Genomic DNA, 15,515 nt, shown 5'->3' on the forward strand with positions numbered 1-15,515 from the left:
GCGAGATCGTGACCTGGCTGAAGTTGGACGCTTAACCGACTGCGCCACCCAGGCGCCCCTATATATATATATATAAATATATATAAAAATATATATATTTTTTTAAGCCACCTGATTTGTTATTGCAGCCCTAAGAAGTTAATATAAGACTCTAAAATGGAACACTTTGGGGCCCCTGGCTGGCTCATTTGGTAGAGCGTGCGACTCTTGATATCAGGGTTGTAGGTTCAAGCCCCATATTGGGTGTGGAGATTTATTAAAAATAAAATCTTTTAAAAAACCCAAAAAACAAAAAACAGCACTTAAGGACGTTTGGAATGAAAAGGATGAGAAGAGGACACGCACTGGAGATGCTAACCAAAAGCAGGCTGATAAGCTATTAATGTTAGGCCAGAAGACTTCAAGATAAAAGTCATTGCTAGATATTCAGGGACGCTTTGCAATAATAATTAGATCAGCCTCCTAGGAAGATACAGCAAAGATAATTTTGGATGCACCTCAAAATTGGCCTGAACTATGTAGAACAAAATTTGTGGGATTTCAAGGAGACTGGTCAAACCTACAGGCATTATGAGAAGTTTGTTACACAGCTAAAGGAAAATGATCTGGGTGGGCCCACTGAAATCCCATGAGTGCTTTGAAGGCAGAGAGGTTTCTCTGGCTGGACACAGAAGAAGTCAGAGGCTGGAGCCCTGGGGGGCAACTCACGTGAACCGGTCATTGGCTGCCATGTTGGGGGGGGCCTGGGAACCGAGAACGCCCCACCCCTCACCACCAGGGAGACTTCAGTTCTGCCTGCAGCCACAAGGGACTGAGCTGCCAACAACCCTAGTGGGCCCCCAGGTGAAACCCTGGCACCTAGACTCAGCTTTGTGTGACTTCTCTTACCCATGGATTACTTGGAAGTGCAACATGTAGATCGTTTAAAGTTAAATTATATGTGTGTGCAAGGTCAGCATTGAGGTTCATTTTTATTTACAAGTGGATATCCGGAACATGTAGGAAAGGCCATCCTTTCTTCACTGAATTACATCAGCACTTTTGTTTGTCAGTATACCAACATCATGTGTGAATCGATTTCCACTGCTCTGTGTGTCTGTCTTTGAGAAAGACACAGGCTCTCGTTAAAGTAAGTCATGATCTCTAGCAGCTTCTTTCTTTCTTTCTTTTTTAACGTTTATTTTTCGGAGAATGAGAGGGACAGAGCGTGAGCAGGGGAGGGGCAGAGAGAGAGGGGGACACAGTATCCAAAGCAGGCTCCAGGTTCTGAACTGTTATCACAGAGCCTGACACGGGGCTTGAACTCATGAGCCACGAGATCATGGCCTGAGCTGAAGTCTGGTGCCCAGCTGACTGAGCCACCCAGGCGCCCCCTCTAGCATTTTCTTATTTCAAAATTAGATTTCTGTAAAAATTTTCAAGTCAGCTTGTCAATTTCTATTAAACTGCTTACTGAGATTTTGATGACATTGAATCTATAGATTGATTTGGGGACAGCTGACATCTAAATATGTAACCTAAGTCATAAATAAGGCATATATGTCTCTATTTACTTATAAAGTTTTTTTGTAATGTTTATTTTTGAGAGAGAGAGAGAGCAAGAGAGAGACGGAGCACAAGTGGGGGAGGGGCAGAGAGAGAGAGAGACACAGAATCCGAAGCAGGCTCCAGGCTCTGAGCTGTCAGCGCAGGCCCGACACGGGGCTTGAACCTATGAGCTGTGAGATCATGACCCAAGTTGAAGTCAGATACTTAACTGACTGGGGCACCCAGGCGCCCCAAAATATGTCCATTTAGAGGGGACTTTACTTATGTCTCTCAACAAAGTTTTGTAGTTTTAAGTGAAGAGGGCTTGCATATATTTTATTAAAATTACTTATTTGTATTTTATACTATTTTAAATGTTATTGTTTAAAAAAATAATTTTCTAATTTGTCCTTGCTAGAATATAGCATATATAGAAATATATGGAAATGTGTAAATAATTTATAAATGCATAGTTTTGCATTTATAAATTGCTTTACATACTATAGCACACATAAAAATTATTTCTATATAAACATACATGGGAATACATTTGAATTTTGTATATTTTGTATCTAGCAGCCTTACTAAGCTTGTTTTTTAATTTTAATAGGTTTTTTTTTTTTTTGGTGGACTAGAAAATTTTCCTAGGTAAAGATTTCTTAGGACACAAAAAGAACTGACTGTATAAGAAAAAAATAAATTGCACTTCATCAAGTTGAGAAATTTTGCTCTTTGAAAGCATTGTTCAGCAAAAGGCAAAACTTAGGAGAAAAAATTTATAATAATGCAAACTGTCTCAGGACTTTGTCTAGAATATATAAAGAGCTGTTATCACTCAGTAGGTAGGCGACAGTCCCACTTTTAAACTAGGCAGAAGATTTGAACACGTCACAAAAGAATATAAACAGCCATTAGCACATGGAGAGAGAAGCTCCATCAGTCATCAGTGAGATGCAACTTAGAACCATGGTGAGATCCAGCACCATATTGTCCTAAAGAGCTGAAATTAAACACGTGTTTACAAAGATGCGGCACAACACTTTGGAGAATTGTCTGACAGTCATTTCAGTATTAAAAAGTGCTTACCATATTTTCCAGCAGCTTTCTCTTTTAGGTATTTACCCATGAGATACAAAAATCTTTACACAAAAAGACTTGTACACAAATATTTGTAGGAGTTTTAGTAATAATCGCCAAATTGGATGCACCCCAAGTGCTTATCAACAGGCGAATGGATGTATAAAAATGGTATATGTGTTCAGTGGAATATTACTCAGCATGGAAAAAGAACAAGGTTGTGGATCTGCGCAGCAACGTGGATGAAACTCAGAAACGTGCCAAGCTAAAGAAGCCAGCTACAACAGAGTATGGATATACTGTAGGATTCGATTTCTGGAAAGTCCAGTCCCAAGAGAATAATCTGTACTGTCAGCAGACTGGTGGTCCTTAGGTATGGAAGGGACTGATAAAGGACACAACTTTTTAGATGATGGAGATATTGCAGAACTGGATTATGGTTGTGATATCTCGTAAGTCTGCTTCCCCTTTTATTTTTTCAAGGTCTCCTTAGCTACTTTCATGTTTATTTTTCATATGAACTTTCTATCTCCTAGAAAGAAAATGATGTTTTCATTGATACCAAGTTCAGTTTAAATACCAACATGGAGAAAATGGACATCTTTATGATGCAAAGTCTGTCCAAGAATAAACGATGTATTTCCATTAATTCAGGTTTGCTTTTTTGTTCTTCAGAAGTGATTTATATTTTTTCTCAGATTAGTTTAGCACATTTCTTGTTGTTAACTTTATTCCAAAGTATTTTATTGTTTTTGTTCCACTGATATGTGAGAGTATTTTCTGTCCTATTGTTTTCTAACCAGGTGGTGTTTGTTTAAATGAAGGTTGCTGTTGTTCTTTTTTTTTTTTTTTAATTTTATTTTTTTATTTTTTAAAATTTACATCCAAATTAGTTAGCATATGTGCAACAATGATTTCAGGAGTAGATTCCTTAGTGTCCCTTCCTCATTTAGCCCATCCCCCCTCCCACAACCCCTCCAGTAACCCTCAGTTTGTTCTCCATATTTATGAGTCTCTTCTGTTTTGTCCCCCTCCCTGTTTTTATATTATTTTTGTTTCCCTTCCTTTATGTTCATGTTTTTGTCCCTTAAAGTCCTCATATGAGTGAAGTCATATGATTTTTGTCTTTCTCTGACTGACTAATTTCACTTAGCATAATACCCTCTAGTTCCATCCACGTAGTTGCAAATGGCAAGATTTCATTCTTTTTGATTGCCGAGTAATACTCCATTGTATATATATACCACATCTTCTTTATCCATTCATCCATCGATGGACATTTGGGCTCTTTCCATACTTTGGCTATTGTTGATAGTGCTGCTATAAACATGGGGGTGCAAGTGTCCCTTCGAAACAGCACACCTGTATCCTGTGGATAAATGCCTAGTAGTGCAATTGCTGGGTCATAAGGGTAGTTCTATTTTTAGTTTTTTGAGGAACCTCCATCCTGTTTTCCAGAGTGGCTGCACCAGCTCGCATTCCCATGTTGTTGTTCGTTTTATATTCTGTCATCTTATTGAATTCTCCTACTTGCATTTATTTTATAATTGATTCTCTTAATTTATAATGTTTATTCATTCTTGAGAGACAGAGAGAGACAGAGCATGAGTGGGGAAGGGGCAGAGAGAGAGGGAGACACAGAATCCAAAGCAGGCTCCAGGCTCCAAGATATCAGCACAGAGCCCGACGCGGGGCTTGAACTCAGGAGCTGCAGGCCTGATCTGACGTCGAGACCACGACCTGATCTGAAGTCGGACACTCAACTGACTGAGACACCCAGGCACCCCCCTTTTTTTTTCCAATTATTTTTTAACATTTATTCATTCTTGAGAGACAGAGAGTGACAGAGCATGAGTGGATTCTCTTCATTTTTTTAGGTAAATACTTTATCATCCAAAAGTAGAGATACTTATTTTTTCCAAGCCTTCGGCATCCAGCTTTCTTTTCTCTGAATGCTCTGGCTAATACTTCCAGGAAATGTTAATTAGTGCTTAATTAGTGCTGGCACTGGTGGCCATTTCTCCATGTAGCTGAGCATAGTGGGCCGACCTGGAGAGCTTCGCTCTGGGGGAGGGGGATGCTGGCTTCAGGAATGATGTTAATGAAAAAGCCATCAATGACTATTTGACTATTAGTTTTGTTTTGTTTTTTTTTTCTCAAAAAGAGTCCATGAGCTTTATTAGATGTGCATGTGAGTGGAAGAGAGAAGCGACAGTTTCTGGTTTGAAAACTCCAGATATTTACACCTTTTAGATAATAGAAATAACCATTACAAATTAATTACCAGGCAGCAAGTATCAAATAAAACAGTCTTTCAGAGTTTTTTTAAGATTTTTTAAAACTATATAAAAGCGTATTTTTAAAAATAATTCATTGTCAAGTTAGCTAACATACGGTATATACAGTGTAGTCTTGGCTTTGGGAATAGATTCCCATGATTCATCACTTACATGCAACACCCAGTGCTCCTCCCAACAAGTGACCTCCTCAATGCCCATCACCCATTTCCCCCACCCCCATCAACCCTCAGTTTGTTCTCTGTATTTAAGGGTCTATTATGGTTTGCCTCCCTCTCTGTAAGTTATTTTTCCTTCCCTTCCCCTGTGGTCTTCTGTTAAGTTTCTCTAATTCCACATATGAATGAAAAACATAATATCTGTCTTTTTCTGACTAATTTCACTTAGCATAATACCCTACAATTCCATCCCTGTTGTTGCTAATGGCAAGATTTCATTCTTTCTCATTGCCAAGTAGTATCCCATTATACACAAACCACATCTTCTTTATCCTTTCATCAGTTGATGAATTTGGCCTCTTGCCATGATTTAGCTATTGCTGATAGTGATGCTATAAACATTGGGGTACGTGTATCCCTATGAGGCAGCACTCTTGTATCCTTTGGATAAGTTCCTAGTAGTGCTATTGCTGGGTTGTGGGGTAATTCTATTTTTTTTTTTTAATTTTTTAACGTTTATTTATCTTTGAGACAGAGACAGACAGAGCATGAACAGGGGAGGGGCAGAGTGAGAGGGAGACACAGAATCCGAAACAGGCTCCAGGCTCTGAGCCGTCAGCCCAGAGCCTGACGCGGGGCTCGAACTCACGGACCGCGAGATCATGACCTGAGCCGAAGTTGGCCGCCCAACCGACCAAGCCACCCAGGTGCCCCTGGGGTAATTCTATTTTTAATTTTTTGAGGAACCTCCATACAGTTTTCCAGAGCGGCTGCACCAGTTTGCATTCCCACCAACTTCACTATTAGTTTTTAAAAATCATGATAAGGTGTAGAATTTTGTGAAAGCCTTTTTCAGCATGCAGATATAATTACAGGACTTTTCTTCTTAGGTTTATTATGGTGATGATTTTAGATTTTAAAGTATTAAATCACATATTTCCTTTTATATATATATATATATATATATATATATATATATATATATATATATTTTTTTTTTTTTTTTTTTTTTTTTTTTGAGAGAGAGCACGAGTGGGAGAGGGACAAAGAGAGAGGGAGACACAGAATCTAAAGCAGGCTCCGGGCTCTGAGCTGCCAGCACAGAGCCCATCGCTGGGCTCAAGCTCACTAACTGAGATCACGACCCAAACCAAAGTTGGAGACTTAACCGATTGAGCCACCCACGCACCCCATATATTTCTTTTTAAAGTGCTTTTTAAATGCTAGTATTTTAGTTGGATTTTAGATCTATGTGAAGTAGGTCTTTAGGTTTTTGTAGCTTCCTTTATCAGGTTTACATATAAATGCTATACTTCATTTGAGGAATCTGCACGTTTTCATTCTTTTTTAATGCCCTGGAACAATTTAAGTTACATTGGGATTATATGGTTTTTTCAGTTTGGTAGAATTTATTTTTGACATTATTTGGTGCTGGGTGCTTTTTTTTGTGGGGAAGTTTTAAAACAGTTTTCTCAGTGTCTTCTATGGAAATTGGTCTGTTCAAGCTTTTCTTTCTCTGCTAAGATCAAATTTTAATATATTGTAGTAAACTACCCACTGTATCTAGGCTTTCAACTTTTTTATGCATACAGTTGTCTAGAATAGTCTTTAGAGATTCTTCCCTTAAATTTCCTCTGTTTGAACATTTGTTTCCCCTTGTCATTTCTTTCTGTATATATGTGATTTTTCCCATTTTTTTGTGCTTATTTTAGCTGGCACCTTGTCTATTTTATTTAATATTTCCATTAATTTCTAGTTTCATTTCATTTCATTGTGATCAGGGACTGTCGTATTACTTTACCATATAGAATTTACTGAGATTTCTTTGTGACGATATATTCAAGTTCTGTGAAAGTTTGTGTGTGCTTGCAGGGAAGGGGTAGTCTCCATTATTATGATGCAAAGATCCAAATTCTGTCATTAATTATATTGTTAGGTCTTATATTTATTTACTGTTTGTCTACTTGGCCTGCCTTAGACTGAGAGCATTGTTACTATTTATTTTTATATAATAATATATTTAATTCTGGGGCACCTGGGTGGCTTAGTCAGTTAAACAACTGACTCTTGATTTCAGTTCAGGTCATTATCTCACAGTTGTGGGATCAAGCCCCATGTGGGGCTTTGCGCTGGGCATGGAGCCTGCTTGGGGTTTTCTTTCTCTCTCCCTTCCTCTCTCTCTCTCTTTTCTTCCCCCCTCTCAAAAAGTCACAATATATTCATAAATATTTATTTATTTATTATTTTTTTAATGTTTATTTATTTTTGAGAGAGAGAGAGACAGAGACAGAACTTGAGAGGGGAAGGGCTAGAGAGAGAGGGAGACACAGAATCTGAAGCAGGCTCCAGGCTCCGAGCTGTCAGCACAGAGCCCGATGCAGGGCTCGAACTCATGAACCGTGAGATCATGACCTGAGCCAAAGTCGGATGCTTAACTGACTGAGCCACCCAGGCGCCCCATAAATATTTAAGTATTATTGTGTTTCACTCTGTTTCTCCTTGTATCTGCTTCATAAAGGTTATTGGGGGTGTTTCTTTAATAGGTGTAATAGGTTTTATTTCTTTGTTGTGAATTACAGCCTTTAATATTGTTAACTTTGAAAATAAAACTTCCAGTTATTTTATTAGCAAAAATGGGTTTATTTGGGAATAGCAGGGAATTGCAATTTAAGACAAGCTGGTCATGGCAAAACTATAGCTGAGTCCAGAAAATAAAGGAGAGAGAGGCTCTTTTATAGAGGAAAGGGGGTATAGGGAGGAGCTGTTGTAAACTAAAAGTCTGTTGGAGTAAACTGGGAGCCGGAAGTTGAGTGGCTTCTCATTGGCTGAGCTGTGCCTGCCTCTCATTGGCTAGGCTGTACTGGTGAGGAAGGAACCTTCCTCCCTCCTGCTGGGGTAGTACAGTAGCATCCACCTGTGAGCTCCTTCTCTTCTTGTTGGGTCTACAAGTAACGACCAGTGTTTGGCATGGGCACTCCCAATGCCTACCTCCTGACTCCCATCTTATTTCATTTTTTTTTTTTAAGTTTATTTTTTTTGAGAGAGAGGGAGCACGAGTCGGGGAGGGGCAGAGAGCTAGAGGGAGGGGAGAGAACCCCAAGAAGGCTCCATGTTGTCAGCACAGAGCCCAGTGCAGGGCTCGAACTCACAAACTGTAAGATCATGACCCAAACTGAAACCAAGAGTTGACGCTCAACCAACTGAGCTATCCAGGTGCCCTGGACTCCATTCTAAATGAGGTTTCCTTTTGTTTATTTTCTCAGTGTGGGGAAGTGTCTATTGTTGCATTTCCTACTTTGGGCCTGAGTCCTCCCTTTTCTGGTATCAGGCCCACTTCACCTGCTTTCCAAGGATTTATGTGTGCCTGGCACACCATTACCCTTCCACCATGGTTAAACTTTCTGTTTTGATTGAGCCTCTTGAATATTCAGCCATGTTTTCTTTTGTTCATCAATCTGATCATCTTTTTATTCTAACAAAGTGAGTTAAGCCATTTATATTGAACAGTGTAACTTACGTGCCTGATCTCAACTTTTGTTTTATGTCACATTTAGGGTGTCATGTGGCCCATCACTGAGCTCCTTTCTCTGAATATGTTTTCCCATTTTTACATGTTTTTGGGTAGTGGTGATATCTTATGTTATTTAGAAAGGTTTGTATTTTTGTGGGGGTGGTTACCTTTGTCTTAATACTTTCTGTCTCCATTTTCTCTATTCAAGCCTATGTACTATTTTGTTGGCTTTAAATGATACCACTTACCTCCCATGGCAATCGGTGAACTTATTCTACTTTGATACTTCGCCCTTGTCTTCCCACTTTTGAAGATCCATTATTCCCACCTTTTTGAGAACATGCAACATTTACACACCTTTTCCTTGTCTCCTTTTTTTTTTTTTTTTTTCTTTTTTTAATTCTTTGACCCATAGTGTACTGTACGTAGTAGCCACACCAGTTCTGGTGACATTTTCCCTGTATCTTGTGATCTGGTGGGACCCATTCTCTAGTAGATCCCCAAGGAAGTCTCGTGGATGCATCCTTGTGCAGATCCCAGTGGGCCTGACACTGCTTTTCTGTAGCCTGGAGGCTTGAAGGATGGCCTGGATGGGCCTTAAATCCCTGGCTCATACTTGTCTTGAATTTTGTGAAAATATTATTTCACTGTGTATGTGTCTTTTGAAAAGTCTACTCCGACCTTGACTTTTCCTTGTTAGACACTTGGGACTTTTAAATCAAAGTCCCATACGATTTTTTTTTTTTAACGTTTATTTATTTTTGGGACAGAGAGAGACAGAGCATGAACGGGGGAGGGGCAGAGAGAGAGGGAGACACAGAATCGGAAATAGGCTCCAGGCTCTGAGCCATCAGCCCAGAGCCTGAAGATTTTTGAAATATTTAAAGGGTAGTAGTTTTGTTGTGAGATGTCTATGGTGACTGTCTGGAGTTGAATTTTCCAGGAACATATGTACTCTTTCAGTATATGGATTCAGGTTTTATTTGCAGAAAGTTTCATTGTACATGAGTTTTAAGTATTCGTCTGTTAATTGTTTGCTTTTCCTGCAGGAGCTTCACTTGTCTTTTTACTAGGTCGTCTTTGCCTGTCTTCTTGGACACCTGCTCTTGGATGCATCTTAACTCTTTATTCCGTCTTTGTTCTCTTGCCCATTTTCCTTCTTCCCTTTAGTGTCCTTATGGGTCGGGTAGAATGTATTCTCCCTTAGGCATATTGCTATTCTTAAGATAATTTTTTCTTCATAATCTTTCCTGAATTAATTTAACTCTTATTTCACATCTTGGCTTTTTGTCCATTTCGGTCTGAGTGTAAAATTTCTGATTCAGAGTGTTCTTTCATGTCTGCACATGCTTATTTTATGATAATTTGATTCATGTTGGGGTGTGGCTACCGGTATCTTGGTTCCTAGTTGTTCTTTGGGGAATCAGCTAAAAAGTTTTGCTTCTCACTTACTTTCTCTTCCTTCTAATGACTTTGTTTGAATGTTGCCTGCCATTTTCTGCACATTGTGAAGTTTTTGTGTTTTCTTGGCCAGTAGGAACAGGTATCTTTATGTAAGTTGAACAGAATACAAAGTCCGGAGAGGGTTCCTTGTGTAAATGCCTGTGGAAAGATGTCCTTTTAAAACAGTAGGTGAAGGCTTTTTTCCAAGGTGGCGGAGCAGCATAGACGTTCTAGCTTGTCTCATCCCTGAAAAGCAGCCAGATCAACACCAAACCATTTTGCACACCTAGGAAATTTTATCTGAGGATTAACACAACAATCTGCATAACTTGAGCCACAGAACTTGGCAGGTATGTGAGGTGGAGAGGTGAACTGGGAGAGAAAAATCCATGGAGGGTAAGGAGCTGTTTTTGCAAAGAGAGGGTAGAGAAAGGGAAAGGGGGAGAGTGCAGCACACCAGGATCGTGCAGGAAAAGCACTCCCCTGAAAGTAGCTGGCGAGAAAGAGAAAGAGTGGAAACTCTTACAAAGGATTGAACAATAAATCTGTTCCCCAAAGACATCCATGGGAAGAAAGGAGAGGGTTTCACTACCATTAGGATTCTATAAACGGTGGAGCATAGAGTTGGAAATTCTGGGGCTCAATATCTGGCAGTGCTCTGGTGAGGAATGAATCTCCAGGAGCAGGCAGTGAGGTCCAAGGGGTCTGTGGGCCACATGAGAAGCGGTTCCCCTGGTTGGAGTGCATTTGGTAGAGGCCATACAGCTTCCCCACAGGCAAAAGTCCCAGCCGACCCTGGAGAGCAGCCATGTTTGCTGGTATTGGGACAAAGGTGCCACAGTGTGGTGAAACCTGATGCTGGCTGTGTGTTGTGATTTGTCACAATCTCTCAACATCTTGCTGCAGTGTGATTGCTGAACATTTTCTGGGGCAAGCTGGCACCTGGCCATTGCTCAGCGAGACCCTCCCCTAGAGTGTCAGGGGACATCCAAGCCTTAGGGTTCTCTGAAGTGAGGGGTTTGGAGATACAGCCCCATCTGAGCTAAAACTTGGAAGGGAGGGGCACCTGGCAGGCTGACAGCTTGAACACGGACAGGATAGAAGTGGGGAGTGGACAGAAGCCTGAGACAAAGCAGGGGGCTTGATTACCAGTCGGTGAGAGCACAAAGTTCTTGTGCCAGAGGCTAGGGAGCTAGGTGAAGCCATTTCCACCCCACCCCACTCACACGCGCGCGCACACACACACACACACGTACATCACGCTGATCCACCTCAGTAAGCTAAGCAGTGACATCTAATGGAGAATGGAGCCATTACACCAAACCCCGCCCAACTGTACCCTCCAGGCACATCCCCCTAGAAGACCAGCACAAGTCACTCTGCCTGCTTAGTGTACAGACTATAGAGTGCTTCATAGTTTTATTTCCAGGGAAACTGGATGGAACTTCATTTGGGTTTCAATCTGTTTGCTGGTTCATCTTTTGTTTCTTTTGTTTCTTTTTGTTCCTGTCTTTGTTTAAATTTTTATTTCTCCTTTTTCTTGGATACAGAAAAAGAAAATTTTATTTTTCTTTTCTTTTTTTCTTTTTTAAAGTTCTTTTTACTATGTTTTTTATTTTTTCTAAATTTTAAAATTCTATTTCACTTTCTTCATTTTATTCATATATTATATATATTTTTTAATTTTTAAACTTTTTCTTACCTTTTAATTTTCTTTTTTTTCTTTCCCTTTTTTCTCTATTACATCAAGCTTCTTTCAACAACCAGACTAAAACACACTTAGGGTCTAGCTTCCATTATTTGATTTTTTGTGTTGTTTTTAATTTTTAGTTTTTAATTTTTATTTATTTTATTAACTTTTTTTCTTCCTCCAAAATGACAAAATGAAGGAATTCACCCAAAAAGATAGAACAGGAAGAAATGACAATCAACACAGATATAAGATGTCTGAACTAGAATTTAGAATCACGATAATAAGAATACTAGGTGGGGTTGAAAAAAGCATAGAATCCCTTACTGCAGAGATAAAAGAAGTAAAATCTAGTCAGGACAAAATTTAAAATGCTGTAACTGAGATACAATCTCAAATAGATGCCATGGTTGCAAGGATGGACAAATCAGGGCAGAGAATCAGCAATATAGAAGACAAAATTCTGGAGAATAATGAAGCAGAAAAAAAGGGAAACTAAGGCAAAAGAGCACAATATAAGAATTAGAGAACTCAGTGACTCATTAAAAAGGAGTAACATCTGAATCATAGGAGTCCCAGAAGATGGAGAGAGAAAAAGGATAGAAGGTTTATGTTAGAATTATAACAGAAAACTTTCCTAATCTGGTGAAAGACACAGACATCAAAATCCAAGAAGCACAGAGAACTTCCACTAGATTCAACAAACACTGACCATCAACAAGGCATTTCATAGTCAAATTCACAAAAAACACAGACAAGGAAAGAATTATGAAAGCAGCAAGGGGGAAAAAAATCCTTAACCTATAAGGGAAGACAGATCAGGTTCACAGCAGACCTACACACAGAAACTTAGAAGGCCAAAAAGGAGTGGCAGGATATATTCAGTGTGCTTAATTGGAGAAATATGCAGCCAAGAATTCTTTATCCAGCAAGGCTGGATTCATTCATAATAGAAGGAGAAATAAAGAGTTTCCCAGACAAAAACTAAAGGAGTTTATGACCACTAAACCAGCCCTGCAAGAAATTTTAAAAGGGACTCTCTGAGTGGAGAAAGATGAAACAAAACTAAAAAGACCAAAAGCAACAAAGACTAGAAAGGATCAGAGAACATCACCAGAAACTCGAACTCTACAGGCAACATAATGGCACTAAATTCATATCTTTCAGTTCTCACTCTAAATGTCAGTGGACTAAACGCTCCAATCAAAAGACACAGGGTAACAGAATGGGTAAGAAAACAAGATCCATCTATATGCTGTTTCCAAGAGACCCATTTTAGACCTGAAGATAACCTTCAGGTTGAAAGTAGGGGGGTGGAGAACCATCTATCATTCCAATGGTCGACAAAAGAAAGCTGGAATAGCCATGCTTCTATCAGACAATTTAGATTTTAAAATAAAGACTGTAACAAGAGATGAAGAAGGGCATTATATCATAATTAAGGGGTCTATCCATGAAGATCTAATAATTGTAAACATTTATGCCCCCAAGTGGAAGCACCCAAATATATAAATCCATTAATCACAAACATAAAGAAACTCATTGATAGTGATACCATAATAATAGGGGACTTCAACACCCCACTTACAGCAAAGGACAGATCATGTAAGCAAAAAATCAGTAAGGAAACAATGGCTTTGAGTGGCACACTGGACTGGATGCACTTAATAGATAATAGAACATTTCATCCTAAAAGCACATTCTTCTCAAGTACACATGGAACATTCTTCACAATAGATCACATACTGGGACACAAATCAGCCCTCAACAAGTACAGAAAGATCGAGATCATACCATCCATATTTTTAGACCATAATATTATGAAACATGAAATAAACCACAAGGAAAAGTTTGGAAAACCAAGAATACCTGGAGATTCAAGAACATCCTACTAAAGAATGAATGAGTTAACCAAGAAATTAAAGAGGAAATCAAAAACCTCCGGGATGCAGCAAAGGCAGTCATAAGAGGGAAGTATAGAGCAATCTAGGCCTTCCTAAAGAAGGAAGAAAGGTCTCAGACACACAACCTAACCTTACACCTTAAAGGACTGGAAAAAGAATAGCAAATAAAGCCCAAAGGCAGCAGAAGTCAGGAAATAATAAAGATTAGAGTAGAAATCAATGGTATTGAAACCAGAAAAAAAAAAAAAAAAAAAAAAAACAGATTAATGAAACCAGGAGCTGGTTCTTTGGTTCTTTGAAAGAATTAACAAAATTGATAAACCCCTATCCAGTTTGATCACAAAGAAAAAGGAAAAGACCCAAATAAATAAAATCAAGAATGAAAGAGGAGACATCACAACCAACACAGCAGAAATACAAACAGTAATAAGAGAATATTATGAGCAATTATATGCCAATAAAATGGGCAATCTGGAAGAAATGGGATAATTACTAGAAACATATAAACTATCAAAACTGAAACAAGGAAGGAATAGAAAATTTGAACAGACCCATAACCAGCAAAGAAATTGAATTAGTGGGGCGCCTGGGTGGCTCAGTTGGTTAAGTGTCCGACTTCAGCTCAGGTCACAATCTTACAGTTCGTGGGTTTGAGCCCCGTGTCAGACTCTGTGCCGACAGCTCAGAGCCTAGAGCCTGTTTTGGGTGCTGTGTCTCCCTCTCTGTCTGCCCCTCCCCTGTTCATGCTCTGTCTCTGTCTCAAAAATAAATAAACATTTAAAATGTAAGAAATCAAATTAGTAATCAAAAATCTCCCCCCAAAAATGAGTCCAGGGCCAGATGGCTTTCCAGGGGAATTCTACCAAACGTTTATTTTTTTTTTAAGTTTTATTTTATTTATGTTGAGAGAGAAAGAGTGAGGTAGGGGCAGAGAGAAGGAGAGAAAGAATCCCAAACAGGCTCTGCACTGATGTGGGGCTTGAACTCACAAACCTTGAGATCATGACCTGAGCCAAAATCAAGAGTTGGACACTTAACCAACTGAGCCACCCAAGTGCCCCCAAACATTTAAAGAAGAGTTAACGCCTACTCTTTTGAAGCTGTTCCAAAAAACAGTAATGGAAGGAGAACTTCCAAACTCATTCTACAAGGCCAGCGTTACCTTATTTCCAAAACCAGACAAAGACCCCCACTAAAAAGGAGAACTACAGACCAATTCCCTCATGAACATGGATGCAAAAAATCTCAACAAGATACTAGCCAGTTGGATCCAACAATACATTTAAAGGGTTATTCACCATGATCAAGTGGAATTTATTCCTGGGATGCAAGGCAATATCTGCAAATCAATCCATGAGATACATCAGATTAATTAAGGAAAGAATGAGAACCACATGATCCTCTAAATAGATGAAGAGAAAGCATTTGACAAAATACCCCATCCTTTCTTGATTAAAACCTTTACGACAGTAGGGATAGAAGGATCATACCTCAAGATCATAAAAGCCATATGTGAAAGATTTACCACTAATGTCATCCTCAATGGGGAGAAACTGAGAGCTTCCGCATAAAGTCACAACACTGTCCACTCTCGCCATTCTTATTCAACATAGTGTTGGAAATCCTAGCCTCAGCAATCAGACGACAACAACAAAAAATAAAAGGCATGCAAATCGTCAAGGAGGGAGTCAAAACTTTCATTCTTTGAAGAAGACATGATACTCTATGTGGAAAACCCAAAATATTCCACCAAAAAAACTGCTAGAAGTGATCCATGAATTCAGCAAAGTTGCAGGATATAAAATCAATGTACAGAAATTGGTTGCATTTCTATACACCAATAATGAAGCAACAGAAAGAGATATCAAGGAACTGATTCCATTTACAGTTGCACCAAAACTATAAAAT

General features: G+C 39.1%; 1 protein-coding gene across 4 annotated transcripts in view; it reads left to right on the plus strand.

Moving 5' to 3' along the window:
- Window positions 1-15,515, plus strand: part of CDK20 (cyclin dependent kinase 20) — a 56,987-nt gene that overhangs the window by 27,961 nt on the left and 13,511 nt on the right. The gene's annotated exons all lie outside the window — the stretch shown is intronic.

Source organism: Acinonyx jubatus, chromosome D4 (genome assembly GCF_027475565.1).
Source record: "Acinonyx jubatus isolate Ajub_Pintada_27869175 chromosome D4, VMU_Ajub_asm_v1.0, whole genome shotgun sequence".
Taxonomy (NCBI): domain Eukaryota; kingdom Metazoa; phylum Chordata; class Mammalia; order Carnivora; family Felidae; genus Acinonyx; species Acinonyx jubatus.